General features: G+C 42.6%; 1 protein-coding gene across 4 annotated transcripts in view; it reads right to left on the reverse strand.

Annotated features, from left to right (window-relative positions):
* Positions 1–21,246, reverse strand: part of MPP7 (membrane palmitoylated protein 7) — a 283,907-nt gene that overhangs the window by 240,906 nt on the left and 21,755 nt on the right. The window contains exon 2 of one of the 4 annotated variants that reach the window (XM_032349735.1): positions 1,536–1,646. The exons of the other annotated variants lie outside the window; for them this stretch is intronic. The gene's annotated coding sequence lies outside the window, so the exon portion shown is untranslated. The remainder of the gene's footprint in view (positions 1–1,535; positions 1,647–21,246) is intronic. 4 annotated transcript variants of the gene reach the window in all.

The raw sequence follows: 21,246 nt of genomic DNA on the forward strand, positions 1-21,246 counted from the left end.
AGGAGTTGCTGATTCCTTTTTCCAGCTGTGAATTAATACACGCTTTCTCACCTAAAAAGCAGTTACTTCTGGTGGCAATCCATTCTATTCCAATCACCCTAGCTCTCCACAAAGGGCATGCTTTCTACATCCAGTTATTAATAACCTGAAACAATTATATTAATCTTCCTCATGCCTATAGACAATTACAGATGGTTTCTCCCTTCAATCACTTGTCAAGATAGGGAAATCAAAAACATGAAATATTTAATTATGGTCTCACCAAACATTATCTTTTTTTCTGATGCACTTAAAATGAAAAGAACCCATTGTTCTCATACATGATACATACAGGCTATGTAACTGGTACATTTGACTTCCGTGCTGAGATTCATTTTATATGCCCAATTCCTTTTGGAGAAAGAATTTAAGTGATTTTTGCAAGTACCACTGCCAAAAAATTACCCCGGAAGGTTATTTTTTTAATTAGCCTAGTTTCTTACCAAAGCAAATTAATTTTATGCCAATTCAGCAAACCACAAAGCCAAATGCATACCCAATTCAATCATATTTAATCTTTCAACTACGAAAAATTGTCCTTATCTATTTTATCTCACTACTTCCCTGTCCAGAACAGAGCATTTTAGCAGCCAGAATAACATGCTCAAGAGCGCAGCTGATCTTACACAGAGCTGAGAAACAGCTGTGAACACTTCCCTCATGAACAGAGCAGTGACACTGGACCCTGATTTGCAGAAGGCTCTACAAGTCACTCACTGGGCGCCCTCCCCATCAGCCCTTTGGCTTGCACTCTATTGGGCAGTGCTCTTTACAATGGAACAAGTCAAAGATCAGATTCAAAAGAGCCACCTGCTCTTTTGAGAGCAGAATGTAGTCAAGAGGGGCGCCTGGGTGGCTCAGAGAGTTAAGCCTCTGCCTTCAGCTCAGGTCATGATCTCAGGGTCCTGGGATTGAGCCCCACATTGGGCTCTCTGCTCAGCGAGGAGCCTGTTTCCCCACTCTCTCTGCCTGCCTCTCTGCCTACTTGTGATCTCTGTCTGTCAAATAAATAAATAAAATCTTTAAAAAAAAAAAAAAAAAAGAATGTAGTCAGGAAATCACTGTCCCTCCTGTGATGTCCCGGAAATGGTCACACCTATACAATAAGTAACGAGACCAGGTCCAAGATGGCGTCGTTCATGCTAAGCCCCAACATGGGCAAACCAAAACTTAAGTTTCTATGCCTGGCTCTCCCCGAAGGCAGGCCTAGGTCAACCAGGCGGCACACATGACCTGACCCGGTTTCCTCGAAAGCAGGAAAGCAACCCTGCCTTAGCCAATCAGCAAAGGCCTCCGTGTGCCTTCCTTGTTCCTGCCCATCTTGGTCTGTGAAACCTCTTCAGAGCTCCTTTCTCTCTGCCCAATTCATGAGTCACTGAACAAAGCCAGTAAGAGCCTTAAAATGTATTCAGTTGAATTTTGTTAAGTCCAGGACCACCTGCAAAAAAGCCACAGCACCCGTTCACGGTCAACGGCACCTCCATCCCGCCTCTCACCTCCGTGTCTGCTTCTCCTGCAGCGGTTCCTCCCTCAGGTGACGCCTGAATGTCAGAAACACTCCAGTGACAGTGACGGGGAACAGCTTCCAACTTGCTGAAGGACACTGTCTGGTCAGGAGATACACAAATCAGTGCGTTCCTCCGCCCTGAGGGACAGGCTGTCCGTCTTCCTGTCGCTCCTTCCATTTGGCATTTCTGACTGAACGAGGAAACCAGGGTAAAACTAACAGTCCAGCTCAAAAGTCAGCAGCAGGCATCGAGCCAACGTGTCCTGGTCACAGGGCCTAACTCGGTGCCCTAAAAACAGTCATCTGCCTTTTGGGTTACTCTTCCGGTTTCACACATAATACTCTCCTTTCAGGAGCCACAGGCATGTTTGGATCACATGAGCACTGTGGGCCCTTCTGTCCTCAGGAACATCCATCCACACAATATACAAAAAAGCCGCATCTAGTCTACGCAGGCCATGGAGCCAGAAGACTGTTCGCGTACAATTATAAAATCTTTATAAATTATAAAATATTTTCAAGAAAAATCAAATGTGCCACATGGAAAGGCTACCACCAGCAGGCGGCAGCAGCTCTAGGATCTTAGACATTAGGGATGAGATGTAATGGGGCGGGGGAGGAGAGTCACGTGGTACAGACAAGGTGTAGCCATCATTCTCCAAGTAAATAGCAAGAAAATGGCAAAACACGTGGGGGAGGGGTAGAACGATCAGGAAAGAGGTAAAGGCCCAAAAGTGCCCATCTTGGTTCACCACTGTCCACTGGATCTTAAGAATATGGAGCCACATTTTTCCATCAATGCTTACTGGGATGAAAACTTAGATTGGCGCATGAGACTTATGCAGCAGATAGAGAAGATCATGAAATCAACCCTGAAGTGTTCCCCTCCTTAGGACTTGGCTGTGAAGCAAGACCAAGGCAGCCAGAAAGGGGCGGGGGGGACCCTGGAGCTGGCCCTTAAGCTGCAGACTAAAGAGGATGGGAGGTGAAGGGTCCAGATGACAAGTGTGGCCCAGCTCAGAGGCAGGGCTGCAGCAGAAGGAATGACAAAAACTCAGGCTCCCCTGAATGCTTTCTCAACCAGACCTGATTTCTGGACTTCCGTGTTGCTCTCTGCATTGTCCAATTTTAGCAAGAATCCTTATCTAGAACACCCCTCCATCCCCCAATACCTAACTGGGTTCATCCTCTACCATGCCCCAGGTGAGGGCTGATCACGGCGGCCCGCCTTCAGAAGCAAGAATGCTGTTGGGTCAGTCGAGCCAGACTCTCCCCCGACCCCACCTCGATGTCTCCCCCTTTAGCAAGTCCCCATCCAGGGACCTCCACCCCATTCCTTGGCTATAAACTGCCCCTGGCCGGGACTCCATTTCTTCTCCCACCGCAAGACCTGACTGCTGCGGCCACACAACCATCACGACGGCCTTCCCTTGAATAAAGCCTGCCTCACTGTCAACAAAGTTTAAGAATAATTGTTCCTTTAAAGCTTGAGTATTTTTTTTTTAAGAGGAGCAAGGAAAACATATGACCAATGTGGAAAGCTCAGGCATGTTTCAGGCAATGGTAGTAGGTTTTCAAGAGAGGATTTATGTGACAAGGATGGAGAGAAGCAGAAAGTTCACGCTTAGCCCAGAAGCCTGACCATTAGCCTGCATCCTTCTGATAAGGATCAAATGTGCGCTGGTTGCTACATTCTCAAAGGCTCTGGTGACTGCCTACGTATCTCACTGTTATTATTGAGCTGAATGATAAGCACGAGAGAAATCTTGCCAAAGTACTTTTACAAGCAGAAATTCAAAGAAAACATTTATGATCTAATACTCTCCGCAGGTCTCCTCCCCCTTGGGCACCAAGCATATAACTGCCAGCGTCAAATAGCAAAAGCACAGTTCCTTCTGCCCCCAGGTCCGGTCCCGGTGCTACTGAAATACACTTCCTAAGTCGCACCACACAACTTTGTGAGAACTGTGTCTTGCCCTTTGAGCTCCAGGACCCCACAGCAATATTGTGACTGATAATAAACATATATTTGGTCTTCTTCCTGATTCCTAGCAGAGACCTCCAAAAACCCTTGGGATTTCCAAAGTGATAAAAAGCAATAAAAGGGGGTGCCTGGGTGGCTCAGTGGGTTAAAGCCTCTGCCTTCGGCTCAGGTCATGATCCCGGGGTCCTGGGATCGAGCCCCACATCGGGCTCTCTGATCAGCAGGGTGCCTGTTTCCTCCTCTGTCTGCTTCTCTACCTACTTGTGACCTCTGTCTGTCAAATAAATAAATAAAATCTTAAAAAAAAAAAAAGGCAATAAAAGCTTCTGTTATTCATAACAGTCCACACCCCTTTCAAACACACCTAAGATTATGTCAATGGGGTGACTTCGAGAGAAGCCCTAAGTGTGGAGGGGAACCAACTAACTGTGATGTGACTTGGGTTGGCACTCGTAGTCCCAACACTGACCTCCGAGGAGAAGGAGGGGCAGGAGACGGAGTCCTTCACCAAGGGCCAATGAAAGCCGCATGGACAGGGTTTAGAGAGTTTCCAGGAGGGTGGACCTATGGAGGGGGCGGGGGGATGCACCGGGAGAGAGCACAGAAGCTCCACGTCTCTTTCCCTGCACCTTGACCTATGCGTCGCTTCCACCTGGCTGCTCAGAGCTATAGCTTTTATAATAAACTGGTAATCTAGTAAGTAAAATTTTTCCTGAGTTTGGTGAACTACTCCAGCAAATTAAGGGAACCTGAGGAAAGGGTGGCAGGAACCTCTGATTTATGGCTGGTGGGTCAGAAGAAAGGTCGACAACCTGAACTCCATCTGAAGGCGGGGAGCGGGATGGGGGCTGAGGGGAGGCTCCTGTGGGACTGACCTGCGTCCAGGTAGTATCAGAGCAGAGTTAGGGTGCGGTACCCCCAGCTGGTGGCACAGAATGGCTTCGTGTGTGAGCCCTGGACTCGAACCCAGATGCAGGGCTTCCGCCCCCAGAAAAGGCAGCTCCAGAGAAGACGGGGCTGCAGGGACCAAAGGAGAAGCCCCATCCTAGGGAGGACTGGGACTGGAGCAGCACCGGATGCTGGCCTGCTTAGCCAAGAAATAAGCATGGTGAGGAAGTCCAGTGCTCCCCTCGAGAGCACCAGAGCCCGGGGAACAGGCCTGATGGCACAGGCGGGGCTGCCCTTTAAACTCCACCTGCCTGCTGCCGGCTGGGACAGCGGGATGAGAGCGGAGATAGACGGACACCGTCTGGGAGGGGTTTCTAAGCCGAACGGAATTTCAGATACGAAGCCAAGTACAGAGAGTCTAGCTGCAGAGCCCCACCCAGCATGGAGCTCTGCCGTCCCCAACAGCTTGAGCTGGCATATGGAAGTGGGAAGCAGAAGACACGTTAGGGAAACTGTTGATTACAGTTGGGATAAAATAAAAGGTAAATGTTGGAAGGAAAGTGGGAGATAAGATTAGAAAAGAATTGTCTCCATCGCCAGCCAGAGGAGCTGATGCCGGCGAAGGGGGAGCAGGAAGGAAAGGGCAGGTTCTAAACCGTGTCTGAGAGATTGATGCACTGGAACAAATGGTAGAAATGCCGTTATGTTCAGAAATATAAGAAAGAAAGAAAAAAAAAAAACACCACTTGGAAGACACCTTCTCTAGCAGGTTAATTAGTGTGGGGGTCGTGGGTGAGAAGGAGGAACCCAGTAGAGACATCTCTGCAGATTCTAAGTGGGAGGAGGGGTAGGAAACCACAGGGTCACGTGCTGTGAGGGGTACTGAGTACACACAGCCCATCAGGAAGTTATGCATAAAAAGAGGACGACAGATCCTTCCCGGATGTTCCCAACAGAGGTACTGGGTTTTCATTATCGGCATTCTTAAAGACAGGTACACCTGAGCTAACAGACTGAAGATGCAAAGAAGAAACCTGGGTAAATGACACACAAGGAGTACTTAAAGGGACAGAATCAGCAGCCCAGCTCACATCAAAATGTCTTTACACCTAAAAAATAAAATAAAATAAAATACATTCCACTCTGAATCTTTTTCTTACGGAAAGTTTCTCAGTGTAAAATCCCTCTAACTTTCACAGTGTGTTAATGTATCTGCTCCACTGTCCAATAATCAAGAAATACAGGAGACCTTTTTTAACTTTATCAAGTCAAATCATAAATTTTAACACAAATTGTGTGTTGTAATGAAATGTGATGAGCAGAACAAGTGTAGGAAGGAAAAGAATCAGTTTTCCAACTTTTCAGACCCACGTTTCATTGTATTTTTAACAAATCAACACAACCATATCACTGCTTGAGACCTTCCAAGCTTAAGTACTTCGGTGCTAAGTGATTTACAAGACCCAGCTGGCCTCCATTATGGCCTTCGGAATCTAAAGGTTCAACAAATTGCCCAAGTGAATAAAGAGGCAAGGCCGTCGGGGCGTGTGGGTGGCTCCGTCGGTTAAGTGTCTGACTCTTGGTTTTGGCTCAGGTCATGCTCTCAGGGTCAGTGGAGTGAGCCCAGTTGGGCTCCCTGCTCAGAGAGAAGTCTGCTCTAGGATTCTCTCCCTCTGCCCCTCCCCCCACTCACACACACGCTCTCTAAAATAGGTAACTCTTAAAAAAAAAATTTTTTTTTCATTTAAAAACTTATAAAAGAGGCAAGGCAGGATCTGAACTGGGATCTGACAGAGAATCCCTTCAGCGACCTCAAACTGCCAGCCTCTGTGTCCTCCCATGACTCCCTGCACTTCCAGTCCTCCTTACACCTTCCCCGTAGTTCTTCTGTGAAGTACAAACGGTAGTACAGGGATAGCCCTCAGCACACAGAAGGTCCTCGCTAGAAGCTGGTTTCCTCTGTGTCCTTTTGTAATCACTTTCTTAAAAACTATGGTCTTTCTACTATGCAACAGTGCCTCTTCTCCGTTCCTGAGATCCCCGAAGTCTACCTCCAGCCGCACTGAAAATGCGGCATTACACATGTTGGCTGGTCTGCTAACAGGCCAGGCCTTTGCCCATTATCAATTTTGGGTCCCTAGTTTCCAGAGTGACCGCCACGTAGTAAGTGTTCAACAAATGGTTCTCATTTCAATTAATTCAGGTCAACATGCAATTCAAATGTGCTATCTGCATAGGTTACCTTAGATTTTAGGCTGAAGGCAACCCGGATATTCAATCCATAACAGGTGATCTGTTCTGCCACATCCATGAGTTCAGAAGCCAGTGAACTACAGCCAAGTGGGCTGCCCCCAGTTCTCTAAATAGAGTTTTACTGGAACACACACAGCCACACGTACTCATCTGCATTCTGTCTACGTTCTTCTGTGTTAAAAGGGCAGAACTGAGTAGCTACAAAAGAGACCTAACAGCTCACCAAGTTTAATGTATTTACCATCTCACCCTTGACACAGAAACTTTGCAGACCTCTCTATTAGCTGGATCCACTGAGGAGTCAAATTTGAGAATATTTACCATGAGCTAATCACTACCTTCGGGTGCTGGGTATACTGTGGTGAACAAAAGAGATATGGCCCTTGCCTTCACAGAGCTGCTGAAGTACAAAAAAAAACATACAAGGACTCAAATAAATGAATAACCAATAAACTCCTAACCGTGATAAACACAGTAAAGGAAAAGTGGGTTGGTTAATACCATGTGCAAGAAGAATGACTGGGGGTGGGGGGGGCATATCTTACGTTGGGTAAACGGGTGTTAAAAAGAAAACCACAAGCCCAAAATGCCATCAGTTAGGCCAAGACCCTATAATGGGGCTTAATTCCTAACCTAATGACAGTTTCAACCTCTCTGAGAAATGCAGTCTGGTCAGTCAGGAATTTCCAGAGGCACCTGCATGGCTCAGTCAGTTAAGCGCCTGCCTTAGGCTCAGGCCATGATCCCAGGGTCCCAAGGGTCCCCTTCCTCGGGCTCCCTACTCAGTGGGGAATCTGCTTCTCCCTCTCCCTCTGCTCCTCCCCAGCCCTCTCTCCCTCTCTCTCAAATAAACAAATGAAATCTTTAAAAAGAAAAGAGAAAAAAGAAATTTTCCAATTAGGCCAATGGCCATAGAGGCCCTCTCGATGCCACAAAGGAAGATGTGCTTAGCTGCCTCGTAAGACCCCATCTTCCTCCCCCCAAGGGAAAACTACCTTGCCTGGAACCATCCTTCGCCTTTGCTAATAACTTTCTTCTCCACTTATAAAAACTCTCCATTTTGTACAAATCCTCAGAGCTCCCCTCTATTTGCCAGAAGGGATACTACCTGATTCTCAAATCATTTAATAAAGCCAACAAGATCCTGAAATTTACTCAAATTTTGTTTTTTAACCGGGGTGGAAGTTTCTCTAAGGTGAAGTTAAACAGACCTGAATTAAGGGGGTGAGGTGTGGACAGTCAGGTCAGAGAGCACATTCTAGCCAAAGGTCCATCATGAGCTTAGGTCTGAGGAAGACCACGGTACTGAAAGGACAGTGAGCCTGGAACATAATGAGCCAGAGAAATTCTGATAAAATCTGAAAGGAAACGTAGGCAGGTGTTGGATTATATTGCACCATGTAAGACATTTTATCACCTGTAGTTCTACTGTCTGTATTTTAAAGTGTCTTAAAACCACTTATATTATAAAAACAGTTGGAAAAAGGTTGGGGGCTAATATTTCAGAGTCACACAACTATTCTCCCTTATTACTAATAATAGGGAACAAATCCATCTCTGATTACATCTGGCCTTTGCTCAAGAGTGAGGACTTTCTTTTCCTATAACTATCGGGACTTCCTCACACATTTTGTTCACCTTTAATTATTGGCTCATAGTTATGATTCATAAAAAGCATTAAAGCTCTCAAAAAAAAAAATCAACTATTGCAATGGTAATCATTTTTTTGAATTCCAGACTGATAGGTCTTGAATAGTAACGTCAAATGTGTTCCCTAAAAACAAACCACGTTTAACTAATCTACATGATAAAAACACAAAAGTAATGCTTCCATTCAGGTAATACGTAAATATGGAAGGGCAGTATGACATCGAGACCGGTGTATTAAGATGAGACTTAGAGGCGCCTGGGTGGCTCAGCCGGTTGGGCGTCTGCCTTAGGCTCAGGTCATGATCTCAGGGTCCTGGGATGGAGTCCCTGAGCCCCACATCGGGCTCCCTGCTCTGCAGGGAGGCTGCTACTCCCTCTCCCTCTGCTGTTCCCCCCTGCTTATGCCCTATCAAATAAATAAAGTCTTAAAAAAAAAAAAGAGATGAGATTGAATTTTGTTACGAATTAACTCTGGAAACTTAAGATTTACTCTTATCAAAAGTAAGATTTTCTCAGTAACAAAAAATATTACTAACAAAAAATTGTTCTAAGCATCTCACCCATATAAACTCATTCAATCTCCATAAAAACACTATCCAATAGGCAAGGTTTTTCCCTAATTTGCAAATTAAGACTATTTAGGCTTAAGATGGGTTAAGATGGGTTAAGTAGCTTGGCCAAGGTGGCGCAGCCCAGGGTCTTAACCACTGGGCACAATACCTCCCAGCAATGATGTCACTCACACTCCGGCGCTTTCCTGAGAGGTGGGGTTCCAGCTGCTTTCCTGGATCCATTCTTGGAAGCAGGGTACTATCCCCATGAGCTTAATTTGTGCCACAATAAAACAAAGACCGAGAAGGACGCTACTACAGGAAGAAAACACAAGCATGCCCTGATCTGTATTTCCACAACCATGCTGGCTTCCCCATGAGAGCCACGTGCAGTTACTGGGCAGTTCTTACTTGCCAGGCCAGTCGCAAGGAACTTGAACTTAGGAACTTCATTTGATATTCCTGACAAGCTATTACTAGACCTGATTCACAAAACAGAAAATGAGGTTAAGAGGTTCAGCATCTTATCCTAAAGCTCCTCTCCAGCTCCCAGCATGCTGTCTACAGGCCAAGGCAGTCTCTCCTGAGCTGCTGAGTCCACGGAGTCGGAGATTACATAAATACGACTTCATGTGTCTAAAACCTGGCTCATCTGACTGATTTAAGAGCTTTGTTGGAGGGACGAGAACCTACCATGTTGTTCTAATTCCGTAGTTCAAGGGGAACCAATCCCTTCCCAAGAAAGTTCCGTGACAACAGGACTATGCCGGGTCCTCAGTGCCCAAAAAGCAGCTAGACTTCAGTAACTGCTCAATAAATCGTGGTCAACTTTAACTGAATTTCATGAGCCTGGCTTACAAGAGACCAACCCGGGCCCAAGTCCCCCCCTTCCTTAGATACTAAAGAACTAGAATCACGAAGCAAAGAAGTGAATCTGATGTCAGTCATAATAAAATCACCATCAACATAAAATCATGAATTATCCATAGAAGTTGGTCTATACAATTTGAATATTTTAAAGATAAAACTAGTAAGTGGTGCTTCGAATTGAAAAAAAAAAAAAAATCAAATCCTTTTATTTCAAACTCTGATTCAGACTGTATAAGACTGTAATATTCAGAAAGGATGGAACCCCAGAAAGGAAGGAGACAGGAGTTGGACTTTGGGAATCCAGACTCTAGGGCTGGTTCTGGGGGTCTCCTAGTAACACAACATGGTCACAGACAGCGCTATGATGCCCAGGCCTGGTTTTCCCATAAGAGGGCTAAAGGGAGGAACCTGATGATCCAAGATCCTAAACAGCTTCTCCATTCAGTGACTCAAGGGAGCCACTGGGAGATGCCACTAGACTCTGTGATGGCCAGCGAAGCACGTGATAAGCTCCAAGGATAAAGCGGTGTCTGCACTAGTCCTGGACATTGGTGAAGACCTCAGCCTGCATTAAGGATGAAGTTAAGGCCCATCTCAGCCAAAAGTATCACTGACCATACCTTCATTTAGCAACAAGTCTGGGATTTTTCTCTAATGCTACATTCCCTATACATACATACATACGTATATACACACATAGCTATCATCACAATACACAGGTAACCCAGCAGTCCAGGCTTTAAATCATGTTTAAAAAACGTTCTTTTAATTTTAACAAAGAAAAAGAAACACCAAGGGCAGCAACCTGCACTTTCCTTCCTGGGCTGAGCGGAGTTGGGGAGGTTGGCGGCGGGAAGGATCTGTTTATAGGGCCCTGCTTCACGGGGCTACCCTCCAGCCTGTTTTTCTTAAATGTTCAGGAGGAAATGAAAGTATTTGCTGTAGAAGATGTATAAAGATATGAAATGACCACAAGTTAGAAATGTCTCTGAGGAACCCAGTGAATTGGAATTTATCAGAGAACACCAGCTGTTCTGTTTGGGCTCCTGGCTTAAAGAGTTTAAAGAGCTATCTGGGAGACCACAGTCCTTCGAAATAAGTGCATGTTACTTTTCCTCTTGGTGACGTTAAAAGTCACTGAGGATCTCCTCGTACGACTGCCCCCAACTCTGTTTTTTTGGATATTTTATTACAACAGTAAGCTGACTCAGGAACTAAAGGCAGAATCATTTCACCTTGTCATGTACAAATTCTCCTTCACTGCTGGTAGGAATGCAAACCAGAAGAGCCCCTCTGGAAGACAGTCCAGCAGCTTCTTACAAAACTCAACACACTACTATTACACAAGCCAGCAATCACGCTCGTTGGTCACTTCCCCAAGGGAGCTGAAAACTTACATCCCAGGGTTCTCTGCATCAGCTTTACGACCGCCCAAACCTTAAAGTGATCAAGAAGTCATTCAGTGGGTAAATGGATTAATCAACCGTGGTACTCTATAAGATGGAATCTTATTCAGCACTAAAAGAAATGAGCTATCAAGCTATGCAAATACATGGAGGAAAATTTTTAAGATTTATTTATTTGAGAGAGAGACAGCACACACGTGGGAAGGGCAGAGGGAGAGAGAGACTGTCTAGCAGACTCCGCAATGAGCACGCAGACCCCAGCGCAGACCCCAACGTGGCGGTCAATCCCACGACTCTGAGATCATGACCTGGGCCAAAACCAAGAGTCAGACGCTGAGCCAACGGCAGCATCCAGGAATCCCCACCTGGAGCAAGCTTAAATGTGCATTACTAAGGGGAGGAAACCAATCGGAGCAGGCTACATACTGCGTAATTCCAACTACAGGCCACTGTAAAAGAGTCAAAACTATGAAGACAGTAAAAAGATTACTGACTGCAGGTTTTGGGAGTGAAGGGATAAGGAGGCAGAGCACAGAGGGTTTGGAGAGCAGTGAGAATACCCTAATGAGGCCGCAATGATGTATACACGTCATCACACATTTGTCCAAACCCACAGGATGCGCAACACCAAGACCGAACCATAATGTGAACTACGGACCTTGGGTGATTATGACGTGTCACTGTTGGTTCATCAACAGTAGCAACATACTAGTCTAGCAGGGGATGCTGGTGACAGGGAAGGCTCTGGTTCTGTGGGGGTTACAGAGTATATGGGATACTCGACACCTTTCCCCTCAATTTTGCTGTAAATCTGAAACTGCTCTAAAAAAAAAAAAAAAAAAAAAAAAGAGGTCTCACAAGTGTTTTCAATTGCATGTGCCTAATTCAAAAAGACACCAAAAAAGCTCACATAGGATTTCTAAGCAAAAAAGATTTAATCAAGATTTGAACTACGCCTCTTTGCAGATGTTCAGACTATCTTTCCGGAAGGAGCAGGGAACTATCTTTCCGGAAGGAGCAGGGAAACTTTAGGAGTATTTCCTTTAAAGACAGATGACAGTCACAGACCATGGAGCCCTTCTGCTTTCACAGAGAAGGAAAAATATTAGGTGATGGGGCCAGGGATCTCTATCTAACACCTCTAGGGGATGTCCTGAGTTGGTCATGGTCACACCTACTATTATCACACCAACAATTCAATGAAAGTCTGTTGGCACATCAGTAAAACAGGATGTAAGGATGCTGTTCTGCTGATCTGACTTGATCCAAGAATATATTTAAAACTAATACAATGTATGCCCCGCATATCCTTTAAGCACTCCTCGCTAAACAGTGCTTCTTTCAAACAAGACTTTGATAAATATTGAATGGCAGGAAGCTTGTTTGTCCTCCCTTAGGGCCAAGTCTGGAGAGTAGCGAGACAAACACAAACCCACTTGCCTTAACAGGAAATCTAGGAGCAGAGCTGAGATTCTTCCGTAAAGCTGAGGGGCATTACAAGAATGCAGGCTTGAAGAAAAAGCCGACTCGCTGCACCTTTGGGGAAATGGAAATCTGTGAGGTCGAGACTCTCCTCTGAAAATGAGGCAGACTAAGGGATGATCAAAGTGTCCATGTTCTAGGACACAGAGCTCGCTCTTCAGTATCTAAGGCAGGAAAACACCCGAAGTGGAAATAACCAGACATCTTCAGCCAATCTAAAATGCACCTCCAGATTCACAACGTAGATCAGTGCTGCTGCTGCTGCTACACAAACCAAGGATAATTATTTGTAAAACATCCTCCAAAATGTGTTTACACAGATGTAGTTAATGTGCAAACATGCAAGGTATACACATATATGGGCACTTTTCTGCAAGTATTTTACTTTAAAAAGTTTTATTATAGCTCTGTGTATATTAAATGTGTGTGTCTATTTATATACACATGTGTATGTAAACATAATAAACAGATATAATGTTAGGTATCAATAGTACTCAAATAATGAAAAAAAGTGATATATTTTGGAAATGTCATTTATCACCATTGAAAGGCTGAAAATATCTTCTCAAAAATAAGTTCGTTCCAGGTGCTCCTGGAACTGTTTTTAATGTTTTAATGTTTAATATTTCAAAATGTTTTTAAAGTCAACCAAATGGAACAATTAAAATGTCATTTTATGTCATTACAAAATTATACCCTATCATTCAGAACTGAAGGAGGAGTTTCCCAGACAAGGGAAATTAAAGGAGCTCCTCGCCACCAAACCAATCTTACAGAAAAGGTTCAAGGGCCTTCTTTAAGTGGAAAAGAAGAGGCTGTAACTAGAAATAAGAAAATTAAGGGGGAAAAAAAATCTCCCTGATAGGGGCAGATATATAGTAAAGACAGTGGATGAGTCACTTAAAATGCTACTATAAAGGTTAAATGAGAAAAATAGTCAAATCACCTATAATGCCACTACGTGGTTAAGGGATACAAAAAAGGATGTAAAATATGATGTCAGGAACAGAAAATGTTTATGGGGGAATAAAAATGCAGGACTTTTAGAATGCATTCCAACTTTAGCAACTATAGGCTTAAAATAGACTGCTGTATGTATAGGTAGATACATACAGGAAACTTAAAAACACAAACCGAAATCTCTAAAAGATATACAAAAACAAAAGAGAAAGGAACTCAAAATAACACTAAGGAAAACTGGCAAAGCACAAGGGAAGAAACCAAAAGAAGACAGAGAAGAACTACTAAAACAACCAGAAAACGATTAGCAGAACAGCAGCAAGTGCATACTTCCAGTAACCACCTGAAATGGGAAAGCTCCAATCACACGGCACAGAGAGAGCGAACAGGTAAAAGAATGTAAGACCCATGTGCACTGCCTATGAGAGGCTTGGTTCAGACCTAAAGACTCACAGACTGAAAGGGAAAGGATGGAAAAAGATATGCCACGCAAATGAACCCAAAAAGCAGGAGCAGCAACACTCTTATCAAACAAAAGAGACGTTAAAACAAAGACTGTAAACAAAGGGCAAAGAAGGGCATTACAAGAGGAGACAACATCTGTGAACATGTGTGCACCCAGCCTAAGAACACCTACTCTAGATAAAGGGAGTATCTATTTGTTCATATTTGAACGGACATACAGGGAGAAGTCAATAGCAATACAGTAACTTGGGGGACGCTAGGACTCCACTTGCATCAAGGACAGATCAGACGGAACACGAACAAGGAAACGCTGGCCTTAAAAGACATGTTAGAGCAGATGGACTTAACAGATATTTACAGAACATCCCGTCCAAAAGCAGAATACACATTCCTCCCAAGTGCTCATGGAACATTCTCCAAGATAGAACACTTCTTAAGCAACAAAATACGTTTCAACAGATTCAAGAGGCTGAAATTATATCAAACATCTTTTCTGACCACAACGGTATGAAACCAGAAACCAAGTATGAATAGAAAACTGCACAAAATAAATAAACACAGGGAAACCAAACGACATGGTGCTAAACAACCAGAGGGTCAACCAAGAAATCGAAGGAGAAATAAAAAAATAACTGGAAACGAATGAAAATGGAAATACAACAGACCAAAATCTATGGACACAGGAAAAGCTTGTGAGAAGGAAGTTTATCGTGACACAGGTCTTCCTAAGAAACAAGATCTATCTCAAATAAACAGTCTAAGTTCAGAACTAAAGAACCAGGAAAAAAGAAAAAAAAAAAAGAACAAATAAAGCCCGAAGTTAGTAGATGGAAATAATAAAGATCGCAGTGGATGTAAATGAAATAGTTTTAAAAAGTTAGAAAAGATAATGGAGAATAAAAGCTGGTTCTCTGAAAAGATAAAAATTGATAAACCTGTAGCCAGAATCATCAAGAATAAAAGAAACATGGTCCCAATACAATCAAAAATGAAAAAAAAATAACTGACAACAAATACATAAGATCGTAACAGATTACTACAATTGTAGGCCAACAAATTGGAAAAACCAGAAGTGGGTAAACTCCTAAAAACACATAGCCTTCTAAGACTGAATCATGAAAAAAAATAGAAAAAATGAATATACTGATTATGAGTAATAAAATTGAACCAGATTTAAAAAAAAAAAAAGTCCAGGACCAGGTGAATTCTACCAAACAATTAAGAGTTAGTACCTATCTTACTCAAATTATTCCCAAAAAAAGTAAACAGTAAGGAATGCTTCCAAATTCCTTTTATGAGGCCAGCAGTACTGTGATACCAAAATCGGAAAAAGACAACATAAAAGAAGAAAATTACAGGCCAATAACCTTAATGAACACAGATGCAAAAATCCTGGGAAGTGTCCTGGGATCAAGCCCTGCATCGGGCTCTCTGCTCAGCAGGGAGCCTGCTCCCCCCCCCCCCGCCCCGCCCCCCGCTCCCCCCCACTCTCCCTATCTGCCTTTCTGTCTACTTGTGATCTCTCTCTGTCAAATAAAAACCTTTAAAAAAAATAAATTTAAAAAAATATATTAGCAAACTAAACCCAACCATACATACATTAAAGGGTCATAAGCCATGATAAAATGGAATTTATTCCCGAGATGCAAAGATGGTTCAGCATCTATAAACCAATCAATGTGATACAGCACATTAACAAAATGGAAGGATAAAAACCATATGATCATCTCAACAGATACAGAAAAAGTATTTGACAAAATTCAACATCTATTTCTGATAAAAACTCTCAGAGAAGCACATGTAGAGGGAACATACCTCAACATAAAGGCCATATATGATAAACCCACAGCTATCATCATACTCAATGGTGAAAGCTGAAAGCCTTTTCTCTAAGATTAAAAATAAGACAAAGATGCCCACTCTCACCACTTTTATTCAAACATACTAGGAATTCCTAGCCACATCAATTAAGCAAGAAAAAGAAATAAGAGGCATCCAAATTGGTAACGAAGAGGAAAACCATCACTATTTACAGGTGACACACTATATATATAGAAAACCCTACAGATTCCACCAAAGAAATGATTAAAACTAGTAAATGAATTCAGTTAAGTCAAAGAATACAAAAATCAACATACAAAAATTGGCTGCGTTTCTATACACTAATAACAACCGATCAGAAAGGGAAATTAAGAAAACAATCCCATTTACAATTACATCAAGAAAATACTTAGGAATAAGATAGAGGTGAAACACCTATACTCTGAGAACTATGAGAGCGATGACAGAAACCGAAGACAAATAAAAAGATGTATCACGCTCACGCATTGAAGAATACCGTTAAAATGTGCATACAACAGACTTGAAAACAGCCAAACCTGGGGATATCTCATCCCCCGATTTCAAACTATAAAACACAGCTATAGTGATCAAAATAGTATGGTACTGAAACAAAAAATACACTTGTAGATCAGCAGAACAGAACAGAGACCCCCAAAATAAACACATGCATCTATGGTCGGTTAATCCATAATAAAGGAGACAAGAATATCCAAAGGGGAAAATACACTTTTCAATAAACAGAGCTGCAAAAACTGGACAGGCACATGCAAAAGAGTGAAACACAATCACTCCCTTACACCTTGCACAGAAATTACCTTAAAATTGATTAAAAGACTTAAATGTAAGACCTGAAACCATAAAACTCCTAGAAGGAAACAGGCAGTAAGCTCTTTGATATTGGTCTTAGCGACATTTTTTTGGGAGGGGGGGAATCAGTTGCCCCAGGCAAGAACAAAAAAAAGCTAAAATAAATGAGATCACACCAAACTAAAACTCTTTTGCATAGCAAAGGAAACCATCAACAAAATGGAAAGACAATCTACCAAATGGGAGAAGAGAGCTGCAAATCATACAGGCAAAATATATAAAGAACTTAACAAAACTCAACAGAAACAAACAAAAACTGATTAAAAAGGGGCAGAAGACTTTTCCCAAAGAAGACCTACAAGCTGTCAACAGGCACATGAAAAGATGCTCAACATCACAAATCATAAACGAAATGCAAATCAAAACTACAATGAGGTATGACCTCACACTAGTCAGACTGGTTATTATCAAAACTAAAATAAAATAAGTTTTGGTGAGATGCGGAGAAAAGGGAACACTCTTATAACTGTTAGTGGAAATGTTCACCGGTGCAGTCACTACGGAAAGCAGTATGGAGATTCCTCAAAAAACTAGAAGTAGAAGTACCCTCTGATCCAGCAATTCTACTTCTGGATATTTATCTAAAGAAAACAAAAACACCAATTCAAAGAGATATATGCACCCCTATGTTCAATGCAACACTATTTACAATGGCCAAGATATGGAAGCAACCTAAGTATATCGACAGATGACAGAAGAAGATGTAGACAGATAGATAGACAGACAGACAGATAAACACACACACACAATGGATTACTCAGCAATAAAAAAAAAAGAATGAGATCTCGTCATTTGTGACAACATGGATGGATCTAGAGGCTATTATGCTAAGTCAGTCAGAGAAACACAAATCTGTATGATTTCTTACATGTGTCATCTAAAAAACCAAACAAATGAAGAAACAAAACAAACAGACTCAAAAATCCAGGAACAAAGCACACAGGAGATAGGGAGTAAAGGGGCCGGTGAAACAGGTGAAGGGATTAAGAGATACAAACTTCCGGTTATCAAATAAATTAGTCAGGGGGAGGTAATGTTCAACATCGGGAATACTGTCATACTGTCGGTAATATTATAATGACTTCCTATGGTCACCGATGGTAACTAGACTTATCACAGAGACAACTTCACAATGTATCAGAAGAGCAAACCACGATGATGTACACCTGAAATGATGAGCATACTGTATGTCAACTATAGTTCAATTTTTTAAAAGTTAACCTATTTTTACTATATAATTATGTATAAAAATCTTTTTCTTTATATGATAACTTAATATACTCACAAAGATTTCTCTTTCACTAGTGCAAAAAAAAAGAAAAATTATCTGGTATTAATGGTTCAAAAGAAGTCTTGCTAGTCTAAATCTACAGAGAGAGACTGGTAAGCTCATGTGTTCTAAGTTAACCTGAAGGGGCACCTGGGTAGCTCAGTCAGTTCAGTGTCTGCCTTCCACTCAGGTCATGATCCCAGAGTTCTGGGATCGAGTCCCACAATGGGCTCTCTGCTCAGCAGAAAGCCTGCTTCTCCCTCTCCCTCTGTCTCCTGCTCCACCTGCTTGAGCTCTCGCTCTCTCTTTGTGAATCAATCAATAAAATCCTAAAAAAAAAAAAAAAAAAAAAAAAACTAAGTTAACCACGGAGTTTTTTCTGTCTTCTGGTACAATTACTAATGAATTCTAGCTCAAAAAACCAACAAAATTCACAGCTGAAGAACGATTAAAAGTATTCACATTAGTGTATTCTGTCACATTTCTTAGGCAACCTCTTTACTGATAAAGATTCAAGGTAACTGGAAACCTACATAAGCCATTACTCAGTAGGGCCTCTCCAATGGAAGAGAAAGCTCGATGAGATACGATATTCTTACCCACTCTTACACTTCGCTCACCCACCACTACCGCAGTACTTAAGGGATAAGCATTCAGAGACTATGAAAGCAAAGAATTTTAAGTCTCCTTTAAGACAAATGGCATCAAGAGCACAATCAAAAAATGCAAAGACATTAAAGAAATTTCTCTCCACCAGAACACAATTATTCTTGGCATTAACAACTGGAAGTTCTGCATTTGTTAGATCTCACAGATTTTTATTCTCATCCCTGTATGAATTATCAAGGCTATATATATCTCAGGATCTTGATTAGACAGTACATTTATAGTCTAAGTTTCCCAAAGGAGTTTATTTTTAGCATAAAATATTCTTCAACAATCAAAAGTATTTCACACATTTGACACCGTGGAAACAAAGGATATACAAAATCTCATAAAACACACCAATTTTCTAATGATCTAATAAACTAGAAGACTCTGGCTCTTGGAACCAAGAAAACCAGTAAAACAGATTTACAGAACAATCACAGACATCCAGTGTTTACACAATGTCTACACCCAGAGACTGAAGCGTGACACTCTTGTATCACATGCCCCGTAGGAGGCTGCCTGGAAAACCTGCTTCCTACTTCCTGCCCCCGAAACGTGAAGGAACCTAAACATCTTGAAAAATCAGCTAGCTTTGTCACCACCCTGTCCTAGTTTCCCATATGCCTTCAAATTCAACATCATAAATAACCCCCAACCACAGCTACCCTCAATGTTTATCTGTTAACCACATTTCATTCTGCTTTCAATCAATTTCTAGGTCCTTTGATGTGAGGTTCCCAGGACAGAAGCTGGATAATATGGCTCTTAGCATCAGCTCAGGGCCCAATAATGGGTATGCCCTTCAATAATGGGTATTCCATAAATCTTGACACAACAGCTAAAAATCTTTATTTAAAAAAATTCAGGTCCAGACTTAAGAGGCATCGTTGAACCTGAAAATGTTGTCACACAAATTCATCTGCAAGTGCCATCTGTAAACTGACATCTCCAGTTCCCTAACTTTACCCCACTCGCACCACACAGTCAGGAGTCCTGTCCCAGACTATGCAGACATCTCAAACTCAATGTATTTTTTTTAAAACAAGGGTTTTCTAGTGAGTTTCTTTTTTTCTTTTTTTTTAAGGTTTTATTTTTTTATTTGACAGACAGAGATCACAAGTAGACAGAGGCAGGCAGAGAGAGAGGAGGAAGCAGGCTCCCTGTTGAGCAGAGAGCCCGATGCGAGACTCGATCCCAGGACCCCGAGACCATGACCTGAGCCTAAGGCAGCGGCTTAACCCACTGAGCCACCCAGGCGCCCCTCAAACTCAATGTATTTAAAAAGAAACCTCTCTTTCTGCTTCTCCCGCCCCACGGATCTCCCGCCCCACGGATCTCTCTCAGGGAAAATCAGGACCAACCATCCAGATCGGATTACACAACAAGTTTATATTGTTAAAAGGTTAAACCAGAATACTTAGAGCAGCGCCATATAAAGAACAATGAAATCTGGGTAAAAAGGATTAAGGCTTGATAGGATTAAGAATAACCGCCCTAAGACACCTCTGTGGCTCAGTTAAGTGACGACTCTTGGTTTCCACTCTTGGTTTCCTCTTGGGTAGTGATTTCAGAGTCCTTGGATCCAGCCCCATGTTGGGCTCCCTGCCCAGCAAGGATCGTCAGTCTCTCTCTCTCTGCCAACCCCCCCACACCCCCTCCCCGACTTCAGCACGCAGGGACATGCTCTAAAATAAATATATCTTTAAAAAATATATATATATACCAGCCCTAATATCCAACTGCACCAGCTACCATGCTTTGTTCTCCGATTTAAAGCCTGCCACAGCCCTACAACCTAAATACTATCATGACTGCCTTGGTTTACCTATGAGGAAATGAAGTCTCAGATACATTCACAATTTTATACAAGGTCCTAGAGTTGGTAACTGGCCAAAGTGGCTTTGAACAAAAATAGCCACTTCAGAGCCCCTAAAAATCCATGGGGAAGAAGTCCTCTTCAAAAATGAAGTCATGCAAGTAAGGTTCTAAAACTGGACACCAGGGTACGGGGCAAACTGCCTGCATATTCAGCCAAGCAGTGGCCAGAGTAACCTAGGTCAAGGGTGAGCATCCCAGGACGAGACCAAGGGCAGGGAGGCTGGAGTACTAGAGATTAGTGCGGTACAGAATAGGAAGGGCAAAAACTTGGGCTCTCAGCATGAAACACAGTAGACATGCTGGGAATCAAAAGACTCCACAGGCCCTAATCTTAGATATACAAATGACAGTGGTGCCATAAGCAGGAACTGGGTATATGAAAAAGTGGAACCTGTTTTTCCACTTCTGATCTTTGAGTAAGGTCAAGAGCAGCCACCCAAGCGAAAACACCCAAAAGACAGTGCCACGGAGGAGATCAAAGCTTGGTTAGTACAGGGCTGGACTTACACTGCTAATTAAATATTCATTTCACATTTATGTTTATTTCTTAAATCAAAGGTGACATTGTTTTAATATAGAAAACAACTGCTAAAAAAAAAAATGGGGGCAGGGGGTACTTGCTAACCTAACACTTTCCCACTCAATGACAAGTTTCCCAAGGGGCCTAGCAACAGCTTTTCTGC

The sequence above is a fragment of the Mustela erminea genome, chromosome 6, assembly GCF_009829155.1.
Source record: "Mustela erminea isolate mMusErm1 chromosome 6, mMusErm1.Pri, whole genome shotgun sequence".
In the NCBI taxonomy this organism is placed as follows: domain Eukaryota; kingdom Metazoa; phylum Chordata; class Mammalia; order Carnivora; family Mustelidae; genus Mustela; species Mustela erminea.